Here is a 20569-nt window from a genome sequence, read left to right as displayed (position 1 = left end):
AACCAAGTAGAAGTAAACAAAAATATATAAACAAGAACAATAAAGTTCTATAATACAAGACAGTATCCATAGAGTGGGAGAGAACAACCCAAAAGAAGAAACAGACAAGTCTCTCTGGGTAAGGGGGAAAGGAAGAGGAAATTAATTATGTCTTTATAAACTAAAAACTGAGCCAGGCTTGGAACATGAATAGGTATTCACTAATTGAATCAGCTGGGCAATGGGAAAGGGGTGAATTTTAGATGTAAAGTAGGTCAGAAAAGGGCACAGAAGCACTTTGAAACAGCATGGAATAATACAAAAATTAAGGAATTTGACTTATCTCAATCACTAGTGGCCCAGTGCATGAAATTAATGCACATTAAAAGGGAGTTAATTAGAGGAAATATTTTAATATTGCTATTAGCCCTTTCTCTATAATAGAAGTGTCAGAGATCAAAGAAAATTAGTAACATGTATATAAAAATCCTCCTGTCAGAGTCTGGGGCACGCCGCGGGGCCCAGAGCCAAGACCCCGCCCGCTCCTCGAAATCGCAAAAGACACAGACCTGGCAAGCCCCACCCCCATTGGGCGAGACCCAGACCCAACCGGCCCCACCCCCGTCAAGCCCCACCAGGCGGGGGGTGCAGCATCAGGTCCCTTGTCAAGCACCGACAGGTGGGGGGTGCAGCCTCAGGGTCCCCATCAAGCCCCGCTGGGCAGGGAGCGTAGCCTCAGGTCCCCCGGCACATGCTGGGCAGGGTGCACAGCCTCTGGTCCCCCGGCGCACCCTCAGGTCCCCCAGCCCAGCGCCAGAGCAGGGGGTGTGACCTGAAGTCCCCTGGTCCGGGCCAGGGTGGGGGGCATAACCTGAGGTCCCCTGGCCTGGTGCCGGAGCGGGGGTCACAGCCTGAGGTACCCTGGCCTGGGCCGGGGTGGGGGACATGCTGTGAGGTCCCCTGTCAAGCCCCACCAGGCGGGGGACACGACCTGAGGTCCCCCTGCCCAGCACCAGGGCAGGGGTCATGGACTGAGGTCCCCTGGTCCAGGCCAGAGCGGGGGGCCCGCCTTGAGGTCCTCCATCAAGCCCCGCCAGGTAGGGGGCATGGCCTGAGGTCCCCCATCAAGCCCTGTCGGGCAGGGAATGAGGCCTGAGGTGCCCCATCAAGCCCTGACCAGGCAGGGGCCACAGCCTCAGGTCCCCTGCCCTAGCCCGGTGCCGCATGCAGCCTCAGATCCCTGATGATCGCTCATTATGGCTTGTTATGGGAACCCCACCTCTGCTGTGGGCGCAGTCATCTTGTGATGGTGTGATGGAGTGAGGGTCAATTTGCATATTAACTCTTTATTATATAGGAGGACTTGGTGGCATCTTTAAAACCAGTGACATATAAAATACCCATGATCCTTCAGTAACAAACATAATATCCCAATCAGACAATAAATGGTTTGCTTTTTTAACCAGATTTCTATTATGAGTATCTGCAAATCCCAGGATACTACGATGGATAAGACTGCAGGAATTAAGCTTTATTTAACTTTATATTTTATTTTATTTTATTTATTTATTTTATTATTTTATTTTACTTTACTTATTTATTTTATTTATTTTGTTTTATTTTATTGATTTTAATTTATTTATTTATTTATTTATTTATTTTTATTGCTTAAAGTATTACAAAGGGTATTACATATGTGTCCCTTTTTTCCTCCTGCCCTTGACAGTCCCCTAGCCTCCACTATCCCCCAGTGTCTTATGTCCATTGGTTATGTTTATATGCATGCATACAAGTCCTTTGGTTGATCTCTTACCCCCTCTCCCTCCTGCCCCCCAACCCTCCCCGGCCTTCCCGCTGCAGTTTGACAATCTGTTTGAGACTGCTCTGCCTCTGTATCTATTATTATTCAAAAGTTTATAATGGTCTCTATTATCCATGAATGAGTGAGATCATGTGGTATTTTTCCTTCATTGACTGGCTTATTTCACTTAGCATAATGCTCTCCAGTTCCATCCATGCCGTTGCAAATGGTAAGAGTTCCTTCCTTTTTAGAGCAGCATAGTATTCCATCGTGTAGATGTACCACAGTTTTCTAATCCATTCATCTCCTGATGGGCACTTAGGCTGTTTCCAGATCTTAGCTATGGTGAATTGTGCTGCTATGAACATAGGGGTGCATATATCCTTTCTGATTGGTGTTCTGGTTTCTTGGGATATATTCCTAGAAGTGGGATCACAGGGTCAAATGGGAGTTCCATTTTCAGTTTTTTGAGGAAACTCCATATTGTCTTCCATAGTGGCTGCACCAGTCTGCATTCCCACCAGCAGTGCACAAGTGTTCCCTTTTCTCCACATCCTCTCCAGCACTTGTCATTTGTTGATTTGTTGATGATAGTATTTTATTTATTTTATTTTATTTATTTATTTCATTTCATTTCAGAGAGAGAAGAAGGGGTAGGGAGAGAGAAACATCAATGTAAGAGAGACACACATGGATCAGCGTGCCCCGACCAGGAATCAATCCTGCAACCTAACCCTAGCTGGTTTGGCTCAGTGGGTAGAGCGTCAGCCTGCGGACTGAAGGGTCCCGGGTTTGATTCCAGTCAAGGGCACTTGCCCAGGTTGTGGGCTCGATCCCCAGTAGGGAGCTGCAGAAGGCAGTTGACCAATGATTCTCTCTCATTGATATTTCTATCTCTCCCTCTCCCTTCCTCTCTGAAATCAATAAAAATATATTTTTTAAAAACCTGCAACCTCAGTATATTCCCTGACCTGGAATTTAACCTGCTACCTTCCATTGCATAGACCATGCTCCAACTGAACCACACTGGCCAGGGTGAATTAAGCATATTTTATAAACTCTAACCAGAAGGTATGCAACAACTATTAAATTCTACTTTAAATTCTTATGAAAAGCAAATCTTTTTTTTTCTTTTTGTGCTTAAAGTATTACAAAGGGTATTACATATGTGTCCATTTTTTCCCCCCCGCCCTAGACAGTCAGTCCCCTAGCCTCCCCTATCCCCCAGTGTCTTATGTCCATTGGTTACGCTTATATGCATGCATACAAGTACTTTGGTTGATCTCTTACCCCCCTACCTCCTGCACCCCCACCCTCCCCGGCCTTCCCGCTGCAGTTTGACAATCTGTTTGAGGCAGCTTTGCCTCTGTATCTATTATTGTTCAAAAGTTTATAATGGTCTCTATTATCCATGAATGAGTGAGATCATGTGGTATTTTTCCTTCATTGACTGGCTTATTTCACTTAGCATAATGCTCTCCAGTTCCATCCATGACATTGCAAATGGTAAGAGTTCCTTCCTTTTTAGAGCAGCATAGTATTCCATCGTGTAGATGTACCACAGTTTTCTAATCCATTCATCTACTGATGGGCACTTACGCTGTGTCCAGATCTTAGCTATGGTGAATTGTGCTGCTATGAACATAGGGGTGCATATATCCTTTCTGATTGGTGTTTCTGGTTTCTTGGGATATATTCCTAGAAGTGGGATCACAGGGTCAAATGGGAGTTCCATTTTCAGTTTTTTGAGGAAACTCCATACTGTCTTCCATAGTGGCTGCACCAGTCTGCATTCCCACCAGCAGTGCACAAGTGTTCCTTTTTCTCCACATCCTCTCCAGCACTTGTCGTTTGTTGATTTGTTGATGATAGCCAGTCTGACAGGTGTGAGATCGTACCTCATTGTTGTTTTGATTTGCATCTCTCGGATGATTAGTGACTTTGAGCATGTTTTCATATGTCTCTTGGCTTTCTGAATGTCCTCTTTTGAAAGGCGTCTATTTAGGTCCTTTGCCCATTTTTTGATTGGATTGTTTATCTTCCTTTTGTTAAGTTGTATGAGTTCCCTATAAATTTTGGAGATTAGGCCCTTATCAGATATGACATTGGCAAATATGTTTTCCCACACAGTGGGTTTTCTCGTTGTTTTGTTGATGGTTTCTTTTGCTGTGCAGAAGCTTGAAAAGCAAATCTTCACCGTGAGTGTTTTGCACCTGTTTCCCAAACTTTTCTGTTCATAATTAAGTTGGATACTTGTTAAAAATAGAAATTATAGCCCTAGCCGTTTTTGGCTCAGTGGGTAGAGCATCGGCCTCCAGTCTGAAGGGTCCCGGCGTCAATTCCAGTCAAGGGCACATGCCCAGGTTGTGGGTTCGATCCCCAGTAGGGGGCATGCAGGAGGCAGCTGATCAATGATTCTCTCTCATCACTGATGTTTCTAGCTCTCTCTCCCTCTCCCTTCCTCTCTGAAATCAATAAAAAATAAAAAAATAAATAAAAGAAAGGAAGAAATTTATAAGCCCTAGCCAAGTAACACAGTTGGTTAGAGTGTTGTCCCCATACACAGCCAAGGTTGAAGGTTTGATCCCTGGTCAGGGCACATACAAGAATCAACCAATGGCCCCGCTGGTGTGGCTCAGTTGGTTGGAGTACAGTAGGTCCTTGGGTTACATCAGAGATCCGTACCTACGGCGCGACATAACGTGATTTTCGCCGTAAGTTGGAACCCACCTACATAAGCACCTACGTCACTCACATTGAGCACGTACACAGCAGTAATGAAGTGAAACAGTAAAAAAAATTTTAAAGAAAGGTAACAATTCCTGACCTTTACTTGTGGTAAATAAATAATAAAAAACACAAAGCACCTATGTACATATGTCAAAATGACGGAACTCTTTTTTTTATAAATAAATGGAAGATGGTGACATAACCACAAAACGACGTATGTCGAGTCCGATGTAACCCGAGGACTGTCTGTATAGTCCAGTGATGACGAACCTTTTGAGCTCGGCGTGTCAGCATTTTGAAAAACCCTAACTTAACTCTGGTGCTATGTCACATGCATAAATTTTTTGATATTTGCAACCATAGTAAAACAAAGACATATTTTTGATATTTATTTTATATATTTAAATGCCATTTAACACAAAAAAAAATCAACAAAAAATGACTTCGCGTGTCACCTCTGACATGCGTGTCATAGGTTCGCCATCACTGGTGTAGTCCTATGCACCAAAGGGTTTCAGGTTGATTCCTAGTCAGGGTACATATCCAAATTGGGAGTTCATTCCCAGTTGGGGTGTGTACAGGAAGCAAGCCATCAATGTTTCTCTCTCACATCCATGTTTCTCTATCTCCCTCTCCCTTCTTCTCTAAAAAAAAAATCAATAATTAAAAGAAAAAAAAAGAATTCCCAGGCAGTGTGTCTCAGTGGTTGAGCATCAACCTATGAACCAGGAGGTCACGTTTGATTCCTGGTCAGGGTACATGCAGGTTCGATCCCTAGAGTGGGGCGTGCGATCCCCAGTGTGGGGCATGCAGGAGGCAGCCTATCAATGATTCTCTCTTATCATTGATGTTTCTATCTCTCTCTTCCTCTCCTTCCCTTCCTCTCTGAAATAAAAATATATTTTTTAAAAAAATCAACCAATAGCCCTAACTGGTTTGGCTCAGTGGATAGAGCGTCAGCCTGCGGACTCAAGAGTCCCAAGGTTCGATTCCGGTCAAGGGCATGTACCTTGGTTGCGGGCACATCCCCAATAAGGGGTGTGCAGGAGGCAGCTGATTGATGTTTCTCTCTCATCGATGTTTCTAACTTTCTATCCCTCTCCCTTCCTCTCTGTAAAAAATCAATAAAATATCTATTTTTTAAAAATCAACCAATGAATGCACAAATAAGTGGAACAACAAAATTGTTATTTTCTATCTCTTAATCCCTTTCTCTATAAAATCAATCAATACATAAAAATATTTTAAGAAATAAAAATTGACGTAACCGGTTGGGCTCAGTGGATAGAGTGTCGGCCTGTGGACTCAAGGGTCCCAGGTTCGATTCTGGTCAAGGGCATGTACTTTGGTTGCGGGCACATCCCCAGTAGGGGGTGTGCAGGAGGCAGCTGAATTGATGTTTCTCTCTCATCAATGTTTCTAACTCTCTATCCCTCTCCCTTCCTCTCTGTAAAAAAATCAATAAAATATATTTTAAAAAAAGAAATAAAAATTTATAGCACCTACCTCAAACATACTAATTTAGAATATCTTACCTATATTGTAGTCCTTAACCCCTTAGAACTGTAACAGAAACTCATAATTTACCATGTTTTTCTAAAATATTTATTTATTTATTTTAATATATATTTATTGATTTCAGAGAGGAAGGGAGAGGGAGCAAGAGATAGAAGTATCAATGATGAGAGAGAGTCATTGATCGGCTGCTTTCTGCATGCCCCTACTGGGGATCAAACCCGCAACCTGGGCATGTGCCCTGACTGGAATCAAACCCAGGATCCTTCAATCTGCAGGCCAATGCTCTGTCCACTGAGCCAAACTGGCCAGGGCTTATCCTATATAATAAAAGGCCAGGGACCATAAGCGTAACGACCGGAACGACCGCTCGACCAGTCGTCATGAGGTGCATTGACCACCTCTCGGTCCCTCCCCTCCTCCAACTCCCCCACACTCCAAACCCCACCCGCAGGCAAACAGGGAACCACGGGGAAGTGGGTGGGTGGTGGCAGGGCAGGCCTGGGGACTGGCAAGCGGATGGAACGGCTGACCTCTTGGTCCCTCCCCCCAACCTGCAGGTTCCGATGGATCAGCGATAGTGAACAGGGGCACCAGGTTGGGTGCAGGAGGACTGGGCTTGCTGTCAGGCTATTGAAATCCCTAGCTCATCTCCAGCTGCTCGGGGGCTCAGGCCGGTGGGTAAGCAGGCGCCAGCGACTTCACCTCCATGCACGTGCGCCGAGCTGGCCGCTGATGGAACGTGATGCCCACTCGGGGCCACTCACATGGACGCCACTCAAACGGGTGCCGCTGCCACGGCCGCTGCTGGAGCTTGTGGTGCTGACAGAAGCTGTGGGGCATGCCTGCAACCTACCCACCCCAGTGGCAGAGGCGACGTTCGGCCTGGGAACTGGCAAACAGGCAGAAGATGGCCCTGATCGCAGGCTAGGCCTAGGGACCCTACCCACACAATTTCGTGCACTGGGCCTCTAGTTTATTTTTAAAGAGGGAGAAAGGGAGAGAAACACCAATGAAAGAGAAATGTTGATTGGCCACCTCCTGCATGCCACCTGCTGAGTATCAAGCCAGCAACCTGGGGATGTTCCCGGACTGGGAATCCAACCAGCAACCTCTTAGTGCAATGCTCAACCAACTGAGCCATATCAGCCAGGACAATTTAACATGTTTTAATTAAATTATTTCAGGAAGCTCTTTGTTTTTAGACCATTTTTTTATTAATTAAGTCTTTATTGTTCAGATTATTACATTTGTTCCTCTTTTTTCCCCCCATAACTCCCCTCCACCCAGTTCCCACCCCACCCTCCTCCTCATCCATAGGTGCACGATTTTTGTCCAGTCTCTTCCCGCATTCCCCTCACCCCTTTACCCTGCAAGAATAGCCAGTCCACTCCCTTTCTATGCCCCTGATTCTATTATAATCACCAGTTCATTCTGTTCATCAGGTTATTCACTTGATTTTCAGATTCACTTGTTGATAGATGTGTATTTGCTGTTCATAATTTGTATCTTTACCTTTTTCTTCTTCTTCCTCTTCTTAAAGGATACCTTTCAGCATTTCATATAATCCTGGTTTAGTGGTGATGAACTCCTTTAGCTTTTTCTTATCTGTGAAGCTCTTTATCTGGCCTTCAATTCTGAATGATAGTTTTGCTGGATAAAGTAATCTTGGTTGTAGGTTCTTGTCATTCATCACTTTGAATATTTCTTGCCACTCCCTTCTGGCCTGCAAAGTTTCTGTTGAAAAATCAGCTGACATTAGTATGAGTACTCCTCGTCGGTAACTGAGTTTCTTTCTCTTGCTGCTTTTAAGATTCTCTCTTTGTCTTTTGCTCTTGGCATTTTAATTATGATGTGTCTTGGTGTGGTCCTCTTTGGATTCCTTTTGTTTGGGGTTCTCTGAGCTTCCTGGACTTGTAAGTCTATTTCTTCCATCAGGTAGGGGAAGTTTTCTGTCATGATTTCTTCAAATAGGTTTTCAATATCTTGCTCTCTCTCTTCTTCTGGCACCCCTATAATTCTGATGTTGGTACGCTTGAAGCTGTCCCAGAGGCTCCTTACACTATCTTCATATTTTTGGATTCTTTTTTCATTTTGCTTTTCCAGTTGGGTGTTTTTTGCATCTTCATATTTCAAATAGTTGACTTGATTCTTACAATCCTCTAGTCTGCTATTGGGAGTCTGTATAATATTCTTTATTTCAGTCAGTGTATGCCTAATTGCTAGTTGGTCCTTTATCACAACATCAAGGGTCTTATTAGATTTCTTGTAGATCTCATTAAGTTTATCGGTAGTTTCTAGAAAATTCTTGAAAAACCTGAAAAGTGTGGTTTTGAACTCTATATCCAGTAGTTTGCTTTCCTCCATTTCTGTCATTTCTGTCCTTTTTCTTTGTCTCCGCATTTTTTATGCTTCCCTGTGTTGATAAAGTGGTTTTCTGTGCTGAGTGTCCTCTAGGGCCCAGTGGCTCAGCCTCCCCAGTTACCTGAGAAGGACACTCTTGGTGCACCCCCTTGTGGTCTTTGTGCACAGTCTTGTTGTAGTTAAGCCTTGATTGTTGTAGTTATCACTGGGAGGAATTGACCTCCAGGCCAATTGGCTGTGAGAATCAGCTGTGTCTGCAGTGGGAGAACTTCTGTGCTGGAGACACCCCTCTTGGGCAAGACTTGCTTCATTGGAGCTTTGGTGCTCACTGAGTCTGCCCCCTGAGTGTGGCCTTTATGGTTCCACGGAGCTGCAAACTGGATGGTCCCACTCTGACCTCTGGGTTTCCTGGCTCCTGGATCTCTAGGAAGGTGCTAAACTAGCCTTTGCCTGAGGCTATCCAGCAAAAGCCTCCCTGCAGGGCTTGGGCTGGGCAGGTCCCACGGGATCAACAGGGCAGGGCTAGCAGTTATGGCTGCTCTCAGGCCAGCCCTCAGAGGCTCTGCTTCTCAGTGTCCCGGTAATCACTGCAAGTCCCTCGGAGAGAAAGCTGCCCTCGAGATCTGACCGATGCCAGACGGTCCCACTTCTCCCATATGAGTCTGGGTCCCTAGAGACTTGCCCGGAACTGGAGCTCAGAGCCTGAGACTCCCCCCCGATTGAAAAGGACAATGGCCGCCAGCCCACTCCGCATGCCCCTCTGCACCTTAGTATTTTACTTCCGTACTGCACCTCCTCTGAGTCTCGGTATGCTTTTCTCTTTCCTTCTAGTTGTAGAATTTACACTCAGCCAGCCTTCCTGTGGTTCTGGATGATGTCCGTTCCGTCTTTTAGTTGTATTTTTGAAGTGGTTGTTTGAGGCAGCAAACTCCGGTGTTTACCTATGCCGCCATCTTGGTTTCTCTAGAACATTTCTTTCTACTAAAATAAAATTATAATGTAACAAGATTGTTAAATACTCAAGTAATATGGAGTTGAACAGATCTATAATACCAGTTTGTAAACAGAAAAATAAATATCCACAGATAACTATGTCACAAATCAAAACTTATAATTTTATGTTTTTAATGTTTATTGATATCAGAAAGAGGAAGGGAAAGGCAGAGAGAGATAGAAACATTGATGAGAGAGCAACATGGATTGGCTACCTCCTGCACACCCCCTACCGGGGATGGAGCCCGAACCTATGCATGTGCCGCAACCTGAAATCATACAGGCGACCTCCTGGTGCATGGCATGATGCTCAACCAACTGAGCCACACCAACTAGGTCAAAACTTAAAATTGTAAGCATTAACATGTTAAGCTCCATGTCAGTCACTAGTGACTGACACTATACTTTCCTTCCAGAAGACAAAACAGGCTGGGAGCTTAACATGTTAACAAAGGTTTTTGATTACCACATCTCTATCTAGTCCCAAGACTCACTAGTGGTCTGAGTAGGAAAAAATTTTTTTTGAAGTTCCACAAATTAACATGAATCCAATAACTCTATTTTTTTTAATCCATGCTTTATTAGCTCCTATGGCATTCTAAGACTTTCTCCAAAAAAAAAGAAAGAGGAAAATTAAATAATCCTAAGCCCTGGCTGATGTGGCTCAGTTGGTTGGAGTGTTTTTCCATATACCAAAGTGGTTGCAGGTTCAATTCCCAGTCAGGACACATATCCAGGTTTCAGTCTGAATCAGAGTGCATGCAGGAGGCAACCAATCAATGTTGCTCACATCTCTCTCTCTCTCTCTCTCTCTCTCTCTCTCTCTCTCTCTCTCTCTCTTCCACACACACATCAATATTCCTCCCTCCCTCCCTCTCTTAAAAAAAAAAATCAATAAAAGCCCTAGCCGGTTTGGCTCAGTGGATAGAGCGTTGGCCTGCTGACCGAAGGGTCCCAGGTTCGATTCCAGTCAAGGGCACATGCCTGGGTTGCAGGCTCGGTCCAAGGTGCAGGACACAGCCGATCAATGATTCCCTCTCATCATTGATGTTTCTATCTCTCTCTTCCTCTCCCTTCTTCTCTGAAATCAATAAAAATTTATTTTAAAAATCAATAAAAATAATCAAACCTTTACATAATCCTAATAAAAATTATGAAATTGCAATAATTTACCCCATCCAGTTGAGAAATACAACTAAGCAAGGTGTCATTTAAAAAATCAGCAGACTCTAAGTATTCTAATGTAGGCTATCCCTTTCCAACTGAAACACGCCTAACTGAAGTTCTCTAGTTCAATCTTGTGTTAAGAATTGCCCGAGAGCATTTTCTCAATAAACTGAGATTTTCCTTCCTAGCAATTATTGTCAGTTTGACTCAAGTAAAGTCATAAAAAAAAAAAAGTGCCCCACAATGTTCTCACTCATCAATTGGCACTCACAGATAATATACCTATACAGGAATGCCTTAGTACAGGGGTACTCAAACTTTTTAAACAGGGGGCCAGTTCACTGTCCCTCAGACCATTAGAGGGCCAGACTATAGTTTAAAAAAAAACTATGAACAAATTCCTATGCACACTGCACATATCTTATTTTGAAGTAAAAAAACAAAATGGGAACAAATACAATATTTGTATTTGCATGTGGCCTGCGGGCCGTAGTTTGAGGACCCCTGCCTTAGTTGCACTCTCTCCCCAGACATACAATTAATTAGGCTGTGTGTGTGTGCGTGTATAAAACTTGTATAAAAAGGAGGCAAAATTCAGTTACTCTGTTACATTCGTCAGAGAGAAATGAAAACACATTTCTACACAAAATCCTGCACATGAATGATAATAGCAGCATTACATAGAAAAGCCAAATAATTGCCCATCAGCTGATTTAAAAAAGTATATTCATACAATGGAATATTATGTGGCCATAAAAAGGAATGAAGTACTAACACAGGCTACAACAACCAGAAAACATTATGCTAAATCAAAGAAGCCAGTAACAAAGTCCACATCTATATATATAATGAAGGAATATGCAAATTTGCCCTCCTGGTAAAGGCTGGAGCATAACGACCAGCTGGAGCAGGTGGGTGTGCCTGCAAGCCCCACGAGGCCAGGCCGGGGACATGAGGCTGCATCAAATAAAGTAAAATGCATTCACATGCCCTAAAGCACAAACATCCCAGCAGATAACTCAATGCAGGTTATTGTGTAATCACAATGATTACACAATAAACTTATTTTCACCGAAAAAAAATAACATCTTCACTTAAAGATGCTCCAGTAAGGCTGCTGAGGCTTTCATCTGTCCCTTTCTACACCGAAGACGACAGAGTTCAAGGAGGAAGGGTTCCAGTTTCGTTTTCTCAGCACCCAGCTACGAGGCTTCCCTGGGGTGGCTCTCCCCTCCGAGCCCTGCACAGGACAGGCCCGGGAGCCCTGAAGGGAGACGGAGCGAAGTGCTTTCCCTCGGGAACCCCGCACTCCCTGGGAGTCCGTCGCAGAAGGCGCTCTCCCTGGGAACCCAGTGCGCAGCAGCAGGGTCTGGCGAGCCGCAGGAGGGCGACCTACCCATGCGGATGTGTACGCTGGTGGAGGCCACGCAGCTGCCATAGTTGAAGTCGTGCTCCATGGAGGAGCGGGGGTAGTGGGGATCAGGGTTGGCCATGTTGGCAATGAAACCCCAGCTCCCCGCCTAATGACTAGAGCACAGGGACCTCAACAGTCCTCAGTTACTTACGAGCAGCAGACAGACACACACACACACACACAGCCTAATTGTATGTCTGGGGAGAGAGTGCGACTAAGGCATTCCTGTATAGGTATATTATCTGTGAGTGCCCTGACAGAATGGAACCCAAACCGTTGCTGTGGCAGAGGAGCTCCGACCCACAGCAGGGGCCAGGGCACACCAGAGGGGTTTTGTTGAGGGGCCCTGACAGGCAGCCCACAGCGCAGTGGGTTAGAACCTCCTCCTGATACAGCAAGGTTGCGGGTTGGATCCCTGGTCAGGGCACAGACAAGAAGCAACCAAAGAGAGCATAATAAGTGGAACAACACACTGGTGTTTCTCTCACTCCCTTCCTCTCTCTAAAATAATCAATCAATAAAAATTAAAATAAAAAATAGCCCTAACCAGTTTGGCTCAGTGGATAGAGCGTCGGCCTGCGGACTGAAAGATCCCAGGTTCGATTCCGATCAAGGGCATGTATCTTGTGTGGGCACATCTCCAGTAGGAGGTGTGCAGGAGGCAGCTGATCGATGTTTCTCTCTCATCGATGTTTCTAACTCTCTATCTCTCTCCCTTCCTCTCTGTAAAAAATAAATAAAATATATTTAAAAAATAAATAAATAAATAAACCCTCTGGCTTGCAGAGTTGCTAAAACATTTAGAAAGCAAAGTCCCATTTCTTCTCATTCATTCAACAAATTCTTCATATGCTCCTTCAAAAATCACACTGAGAATGGGTGTTTGTTTGTTTGTTTTGGTTAATCCTCACCTGAGGACATTTTTGCATTGATTTTTTTTTTTTTTTTTTTTTTTTACAGAGTGTGGAAGAAAGGGAGAAAGACAGAAACTAATGTGAGAGACATCAATTGGTTGCCTCTTGCTGAATCCCTGACCAGGGCCCGAGATTAAGCCTGCAACCCAGTATGTGCCCTTGATTGGAATCCAACCCGGTACCCTTCAGTCCACCTGCAGAAGCACTATCCACTGAACCAAACCAGCATTTTTTTTCTTTTTAAGTCCTCCTGTAAGGATATATTCTTTTTACCTATTCTAGAGGGACAGGAAGGGAGAGGGAAAGAGAAAGAGAAATATCAATCAGTTGCCCAAGCAATCCGACAGGGATGGAACCCACAACCTGTGTATGTGCCCTCACCAGGAATCGAACCCATGATCCTCTGGTGCGTGGGAGGACACACTAACTACTGATCCACACTGACCAGGGTCCGGAGGTACATTCAAAAATTTTTTTCAGATCTGCCATAGCCAGGTGGCTCAATTGGTTGGAGTCTCAACCTGTACACCAAAGGGTTTCCTGTTGGATTCTAGATTAGGGCACATACTTAGGTTTAGGTTAGATCCAGGTGGGTCAGCAGGTGCAGAGGCAGCCTACTGGTATTTCTCTGTCATATGGATGTTTCTCTCTCTAAAAATCAATTTTAAAACATCCTCAGGTGAGAATTAAAAATATATATCTATATATCTATACTAATAAAAGGGTAATATGCTAATTAGACCGGGTCAACCAACATCTTCTGTATGTCCGACTTCCTTCCGGACAGTTAGGGGGGAACCAGGCCAGCAGGGGGGCAGTTAGGGGGTGACCAGACCGGCAGGGGGGGCAGTTAGAGGGTGACCAGGATGGCAAGCAGAGGCAATTAGGGGCGATCAGGCAGGCAGGTAGAGTGGTTAGGGGCAATCAGGCAGGCCAGCAGGGGAGCAGTTAGGGGGTGGCCAGGTCGGCAGGGGGGCAGTTAGGGGTGATCAGGCCAGCCGGGGAGCAGTCAGGGGGACCACCGCCCCCCTCCCACATGAATTTCATGCATTGGGCCTCTAGTGTGTGTGTGTGTGTGTGTGTGTGTATGTGTGTGTGTGTTAATGTGTGTGTGTATTACCTAAATAGACACTTTTCAAAAGAGGACATTCAGAAAGCCAAGAGACATATGAAAACATGCACAAAGTCACTAATCATCTGAGAGATGCAAATTAAAACAACAATGAGGTATCATCTCACACCTGTCAGAATGGCTATCATCAACAAATCAACAAACGACAAGTGCTGAAGAGGATGCGGTGAAAAGGGAACATTCATGCACTGCTGGTGGGAATGCAGACTGGTGCAGCCACTATGGAAGACAGTATGGAGTTTCCTCAAAAAGTTAACCCTTTGAGTGCCAACCAATATCCTAGGAACTATGCTAAAATTGCCAAGGAATTTTTGCTGATTTTACAGCAGTTTAGGAAAAAAATTATGAATCGCAAGTAAATGAAGTTACATATTCAAAAACTTAAGGAAACCTTTACTACATTGACATATTTAGCAATATCATCATCATTAATAAAAGCAGACTTAGAACTGGATGTCATTTCAAAGCTTTGATAGCACTCCTGGCACTTTTGGTGAAAGACAGGAGGAGCGCGATTGCGCTCCCCAGCACTCTAGGGATTAAAAATGGAGCTTCCATTTGACCCAGTGATCCCACTTCTAGGAATATATCCCAAGAAACACCAATCAGAAAGGATATATGCATCCCGATGTTCATAGCAGCACAATTTACCATAGCTAAGATTTGGAAACAGCCTAAGTGCCCATCAGTAGATGAATGGATTAGAAAACTGTGGTACATCTACACAATGGAATACTATGCTGCTGTAAAAAAGAAGGAATTCTTACCATTTGCAACGGCATGGATGGAACTGGAGAGCATTATGCTAAGTGAAATAAGCCAGTCAGTGAAAGAAAAATACCACATGATCTCACTCATTTCTGGACTATAAAGACCATTATAAACTGATGAACAAAAATAGATACAGAGGCAGAGCAGCATCAAACAGACTGTCAAACTACAGAGGGAAGGCCGGAAGGGTTGGCGGGGGGGGGGGGGGGGGGGGCGGGGGGCACGTAAGAGATCAACCAAAGGACTTGTATGCATGCATATAAGAATAACCAATGGACACAAGACACTCGGGGGTAGGGGAGGCTGGGGGAATGTCAAGGGGCGGGGGGGGAAGGAGACATATGTAATACTCTTTATAATAAAACAAAATTATTTAAGCAATAAAATAAAATTTAAAATATATATATATGTATTAAAATTTTTTAGCTCAAATTTTATTTGGTTCTTTTTTAAATTTTATTTTTCATTTACAGTTCATATTCAATATCCTATTCCAATATAATAAAACCCTAATATGCAAATCGACCAAATGGTGGAATGACTGGTCGCCATGAACTGACCACCAGGGGGCAGACGCTCAACATAGGAGCTGCCCCTGGTGGTCAGTGCACTCCCACAGGGGGAGCACCACTCAGCCAGAAACCGGGTTCACGGCTGGTGAGTGCAGCAGCGGTGGCGGGAGCCTTCGTGGCAGCACTAAGGAGCAGTGAGCTAAGTGGTAGGGAGCAGCAAGCAGGCAGGCGGTAAGGAGCGAGGGGTCCTGGACTGCGAGAGGACACAGGCCGGGCTGAGGTTCCCCCCACCCCCAGTGCACGAATTTCATGCACCGAGCCTCTAGTCTATAATAATAAAAGCATAATATGCTAATTAGACCAGTCATCCTTCCAGACAACCTTCCAGATGAAGCCAGGGCTGCAAGGGAAGCCCGGGTCCCGGGTGCCTGCCAGCAGCCGGAGGGAAGCCCAAGTCCCAGCAGCTGGAGGGAAGCCGGTTCTGGCAGCCGGGGGAAGGAAGGCCTACTCTTGCATGAATTTCATGCATCGGGCCTCTAGTATTATATAATTCCATTTATATGAAACTAGAGGCCCAGTACACAAAATTCGTGCATGGGGGGGAGGGGGGCGGTCCTTCAGCCCTGCTTGCAGTTTCTTCAGCCCAGGAACATGACTTGCTTTATAGCCAGGTGCAAACATTTTACACTGTAACCAAATATCTGTGAACCATTTTCCTGTGCCTCACCTCACTAGGGAGAGGAAGCACAGCGTTGCTACATGAAGTCATTACCTGGCACCCACAGTTGCTGTTTCTGGGAGGGGCTGAGCTGTGGGCTGCATTTTGTGCCATGGGGTCTCAGCAGCATCAGCTGTGATTTGGTGGGCTGCCAATCCGGGGTGGTGGCAGGGCCTGTGTCCCACTTGGGGGAAGCCAAGTATTGCTTTGTAGACGCCAGGTCCACAATGTCGTTTCTCCGTGCTTGTCACAGCAGCTCCTGCATTGAGCATCTGCAGGTAACTTCTCTTTCAGGTAATTGTCAGCAACACAGCAGTAAATATTAACACGAAGTTATTATTGTAGATCACACAGGGAGAAAAAAGGGTAAAATATTTAACTGCAGCAGTGTTTGACTATATTCTGCACAGTGAGAAAACCTGAAGTCATTTTCAAAGTCCACCATTTCTTTCTTTTTTTCAGTTGGGTCAAGTTTTTAAGCTTTCTAAATCTCCATTTTCTAACTAATGAAAATAGGATTCTACTGAGGCGCCTTTCTACCTACTCCAAGACTTCTGTGAGGATCAAATGAGATGAGGCACAGGAAAATGGTTCACAGACATTTGGTTACAGTGTAAAATGTTTGCACCTGGCTATAAAGCAAGTCATGTTCCTGGGCTGAAAAAACTACAAGTCCAGGAAGCACAGAGAGTCCCAAACAAGAGGCCCACACCAAGACACATCATAATTAAAATGCCAAGGGCTAAAGACAGAGAGAATCTTAAAAGCAGCAAGAGAAAAGCAATTAGTTACCTACAAGGAAGCTCCCGTGGGAATGTCAGCTGATTTCTCAATAAACACTTTGCAATTCAGAATTGGGTGGCAAGAAATATTCAAAGTGATAAATATATTTGAAAGAAAGAAAAGAAAAGAAAAGGAAAGGAAAGGAAAGGAAAGGAAAGGAAAGGAAAGGAAAGGAAAGGAAAGGAAAGGAAAGGAAAGGAAAGTGATGAACAGTAAGGACCTACAACCAAGATTACTCTACCCAGCAAAGCTCTCATTTAGAATTGAGGGTCAGATAAAGAGCTTCTCAAACAAGAAAAAGGTAAAGGAGTTCATCACAACCAATCCAATATTACATGAAAAGTTAAAGGGTATCCTATATAATAAAAGCCTAGGTCAGCCGTGGGCAAACTACAGCCCGCAGGCCGGATCCAGCCCATTTGAAATGAATAAAACTAAATAAAAAAAAGACCGTACCCTTTTATGTAATGATGTTTACTTTGAATTTATATTAGTTCACACAAACACTCCATCCATGCTTTTGTTCCGGCCCTCCAGTCCAGTTTAAGAACCCATTGTGGCCCTCGAGTCAAAAAGTTTGCCCACCCCTGGCCTAGGTGGTGTAATGCCCTTGCGCGACACCCTCGTGTGACATTGTCACAAGATGGCCGTCACAAGATGGCCAGCAGGGGAGGGCAGTTGGGAGTTATCAGGCCAGCAGGGGAGGGCATTTAGGGGCGATCGTGCTGGCAGAGCAGTGGTTAGGGGGTGATCAGGCTGGCAGGCAGAAGTAGTTAGAGCAGCTGTGGGCAAACTACGGCCCGCGGGCCAGATCCGGCCCGTTTGAAATGAATAAAACTAAAAAAAAAAAAAAGACCGTACCCTTTTATGTAATGATGTTTACTTTGAATTTATATTAGTTCACACAAACACTCCATCCATGCTTTTGTTCCGGCCCTCCGGTCCAGTTTAGTTTGCCCACCCCTGCAATATGGCAGGCAGGCAGGCAGGCAAGCAGTTAGGAGCCAGCAGTCCCAATTGTGAGAGGGATGTCCAACCGCCGGTTTAGGCCCGATCCCTGGATCAGGCCTAAACCGGCAGTCAGACATCCCCCAAGGGGTCCCAGATTGGAGAGGGTGCAGGCCAGGCTGAGGGACAACCCCCCTCCCCTGTGCACAAATTTCATGCACCGGGCTTCTAGTTCTTTAAGAGGAGGAGGAAGAAGAAATAAAAAATATGAATAAAATGGCAACATATACATATCTATCAACAAGTGAATCAAAATAAACGAACAAGAAATCTAATGAAAATAAACTGGTGAATAAAGTAGAATCAGTGGCATGGAAGCATAGAACAGACTGAAAAATCTCAGAGGAAAGGTGAGTGGGAAGCAGGAAGAGAGTAACCAAAGATTTTACCTATGGATCCAGACAGTAGGGTGTTGAAGAACTGGAATAGGTTGGAAACCAAGTGGAGGAGGGCAATGGGTGGGAAAGGGGGACATCTGTAATACTCTCAACAATAAATATTTAAAATTTAAATAAATAAATAAAACAGTGATTATTATTATTGTAAATCACTTCTCCTCAAAGCTTAGTATACGATATTGAGTAAATCTTGATTAACTAATGTGCTTGTGAGTACATCTTTTCTTTACTAATCTGGTGGGACTCAACCTTACATATGCTTCCACTGAACTCAACTATTGGGGTACAATCATCCATAAGAAAGTAAGTCTTGCCCTAACTGGTTTGGCTCAGAGGATAGAGCATCAGCCTTCGGACTCAAGGGTCCCAGGTTCGATTCCGGTCAAGGGCATTACCTTGGTTGCGGGCACATCCCCAGTGGGGAGTGTGCAGGAGGCAGCTGATCGATGTTTCTCTCTCATCGATGTTTCTAACTCTCTATCCCTCTCCCTTCCTCTCTGTAAAAAATCAATAAAATATATATATTAAAAAAGAAAAGAAGTCTTTGGGGGGAGGGGCGACTGAGAATAGTACCTGACTAATCAAGAGTTAAAGCATTTTCAAAATCCTTAGTAGCAAAAAACAAAAAAAAAAATGTCATGCCTGGGCTGATGTTGCCCAATGGTTAGAGCATTGGCCCAAGCACTGAAGGGTCTCAGGTTTGATTCCCTGTCAAGGGCACGTACCTGGGTTGCAGGTCCGATTCCTGGCCCCAGTTAGAGCCTGTGCCGGAGGCAACCAATCTCTCTCTCTCTCTCTCTCTCTCTCTCTCCTTTCCTCCCTTCCACTCTCTCTAAAAATCAATGTAAAAAATATCCTCAGATGAGGATTAACAAGACAAAACAAAACATTTTTCATAATGGTATGAATATTTTCAATTTGCAGGTATCAATGTGCAATGTATATGTATCCAACTGTATATGAAGTAGAAACAGTTCACTACCTATACAAACATTTGCTTAATTTTCTGGGAGCTAAAAAAGAAAAAAAAAAGAAGGTATTATAAGGGTATGGCAACTCATCCAAGGTCACACAAGTCAGGGCAGAGATCAACATTCTGGTTTACCACAAACCTCCAGGGGAAATCTTACTGACAATTTGGCAAAAAGACTTTCTGTCTGTTTTACTTTATATAATATAAAAGGGGATGTTATCAGTTCAGCTAAAACTTCTAAATAAACACAGTGAGATCTATTTTGGATAAATGAGCCTGTGAACAACTGTCCAAATCCGTCCAATTAGGGTAAAGCCTCAATTCAAAAAGTCTAGCAGCTTTCCTTCATAGTTGGTTACGAAGGAAAAAAACTTGGGGTCTCCTGGAAATGGTGAAAGGATACAAATCATAGGTAGAAACGACACACTGTGAGATGCATTGACTCCAAGGATAAGGAAGGTTTTCTGAAAAAATATAATGATAATAATAATAATAATAATGGTGTCAGGACATCAATATAGAAAGGATTTAAAAAATTCTAACACCAGAAATTACCAGGATTGGCAGAGCTAATCTATAATCATTCTAAACAAATCACAAGAAAAATACCTCTTCCTCACCCAAAAGATGTCCACATTCCCCAGCCTTGTTCTAAAAATGGAGCCGGATTTCTGTGTGAAGGTGCAGGGCAGGAGCCGACCTCCTTCGCCTCCCGCAGCACTCAGCCCGCTCCACGAGCGCTCGCGGCGGACAGGTAGGTGCAGTTACCAGGAAACGGGCCCTTTCCGCTCCGAGGACGCCCGGGAGAAGGGGCCGGGACGCGCACTTGCACAGTCACGGTCACACCATCACTGACACTCCGGCGGCGTCGGAACTACTGAGGAGCCGGTGGTTCGGCACCGTCTCCGGACACCTTCCTACACAGTGAAACCGTGAGAAACTGGGTGAGGACTAGCTCCGCCTGCCCGGAACCCCAGGCCCTCACCTGACACGGTGCCTGACCCAGAAGAAAAGAAAGAAGAGGCGGCGGCGGCAGTTGTTTCCAACAGGGTCCTCCAGGGGGGATGGTGGCTTCGACCCGCTGCCCTAGCCTACCGCACCGCCATGTTGGGAGGTTGGGTCACCGCGGCGTGCTTCCGTCACCGCCGGCGGCGCGGCGGCTGGGGGCGCCCAGGGACGCCGAAAGGGGCGGCTCTCTGCTCCAGCGCAAGGACGAGCCATAGAAGCCTGGAGGTCTCTCCGCGCAGATGTCACCCGAAAGAGCCGACCTTCCCTAGCCCTCTCTCCCCAGGAGCGGCTCCAATCTGTGATTCCCGGGCTTGGTGGACACGTTGATAACTGGAGGCAGGGCGGTGGTCTACGATGTACTGTGAGAGAGGCTGGCGATTCCCTGGGTC

The 20569-nt window shown here is 45.0% G+C and overlaps 1 protein-coding gene across 10 annotated transcripts in view; it reads right to left on the bottom strand.

Moving 5' to 3' along the window:
• BCL2L13 (BCL2 like 13) overlaps positions 1–20329 on the bottom strand; it is a 214940-nt gene extending 194611 nt beyond the window's left edge. For 3 of the 10 annotated variants that reach the window (XR_009451309.1, XM_059684238.1, XM_059684245.1), the window contains exon 1: positions 20158–20327. The gene's annotated coding sequence lies outside the window, so the exon portion shown is untranslated. The other 7 variants (XM_059684242.1, XM_059684240.1, XM_059684244.1 and 4 more) reach the window with 4 other exon arrangements.
• Between the last annotated feature and the right edge of the window lie 240 nt (positions 20330–20569).

Source organism: Myotis daubentonii, chromosome 2 (genome assembly GCF_963259705.1).
Source record: "Myotis daubentonii chromosome 2, mMyoDau2.1, whole genome shotgun sequence".
Classification (NCBI taxonomy): domain Eukaryota; kingdom Metazoa; phylum Chordata; class Mammalia; order Chiroptera; family Vespertilionidae; genus Myotis; species Myotis daubentonii.
This window is presented reverse-complemented; position numbering and strand designations above follow the sequence as displayed.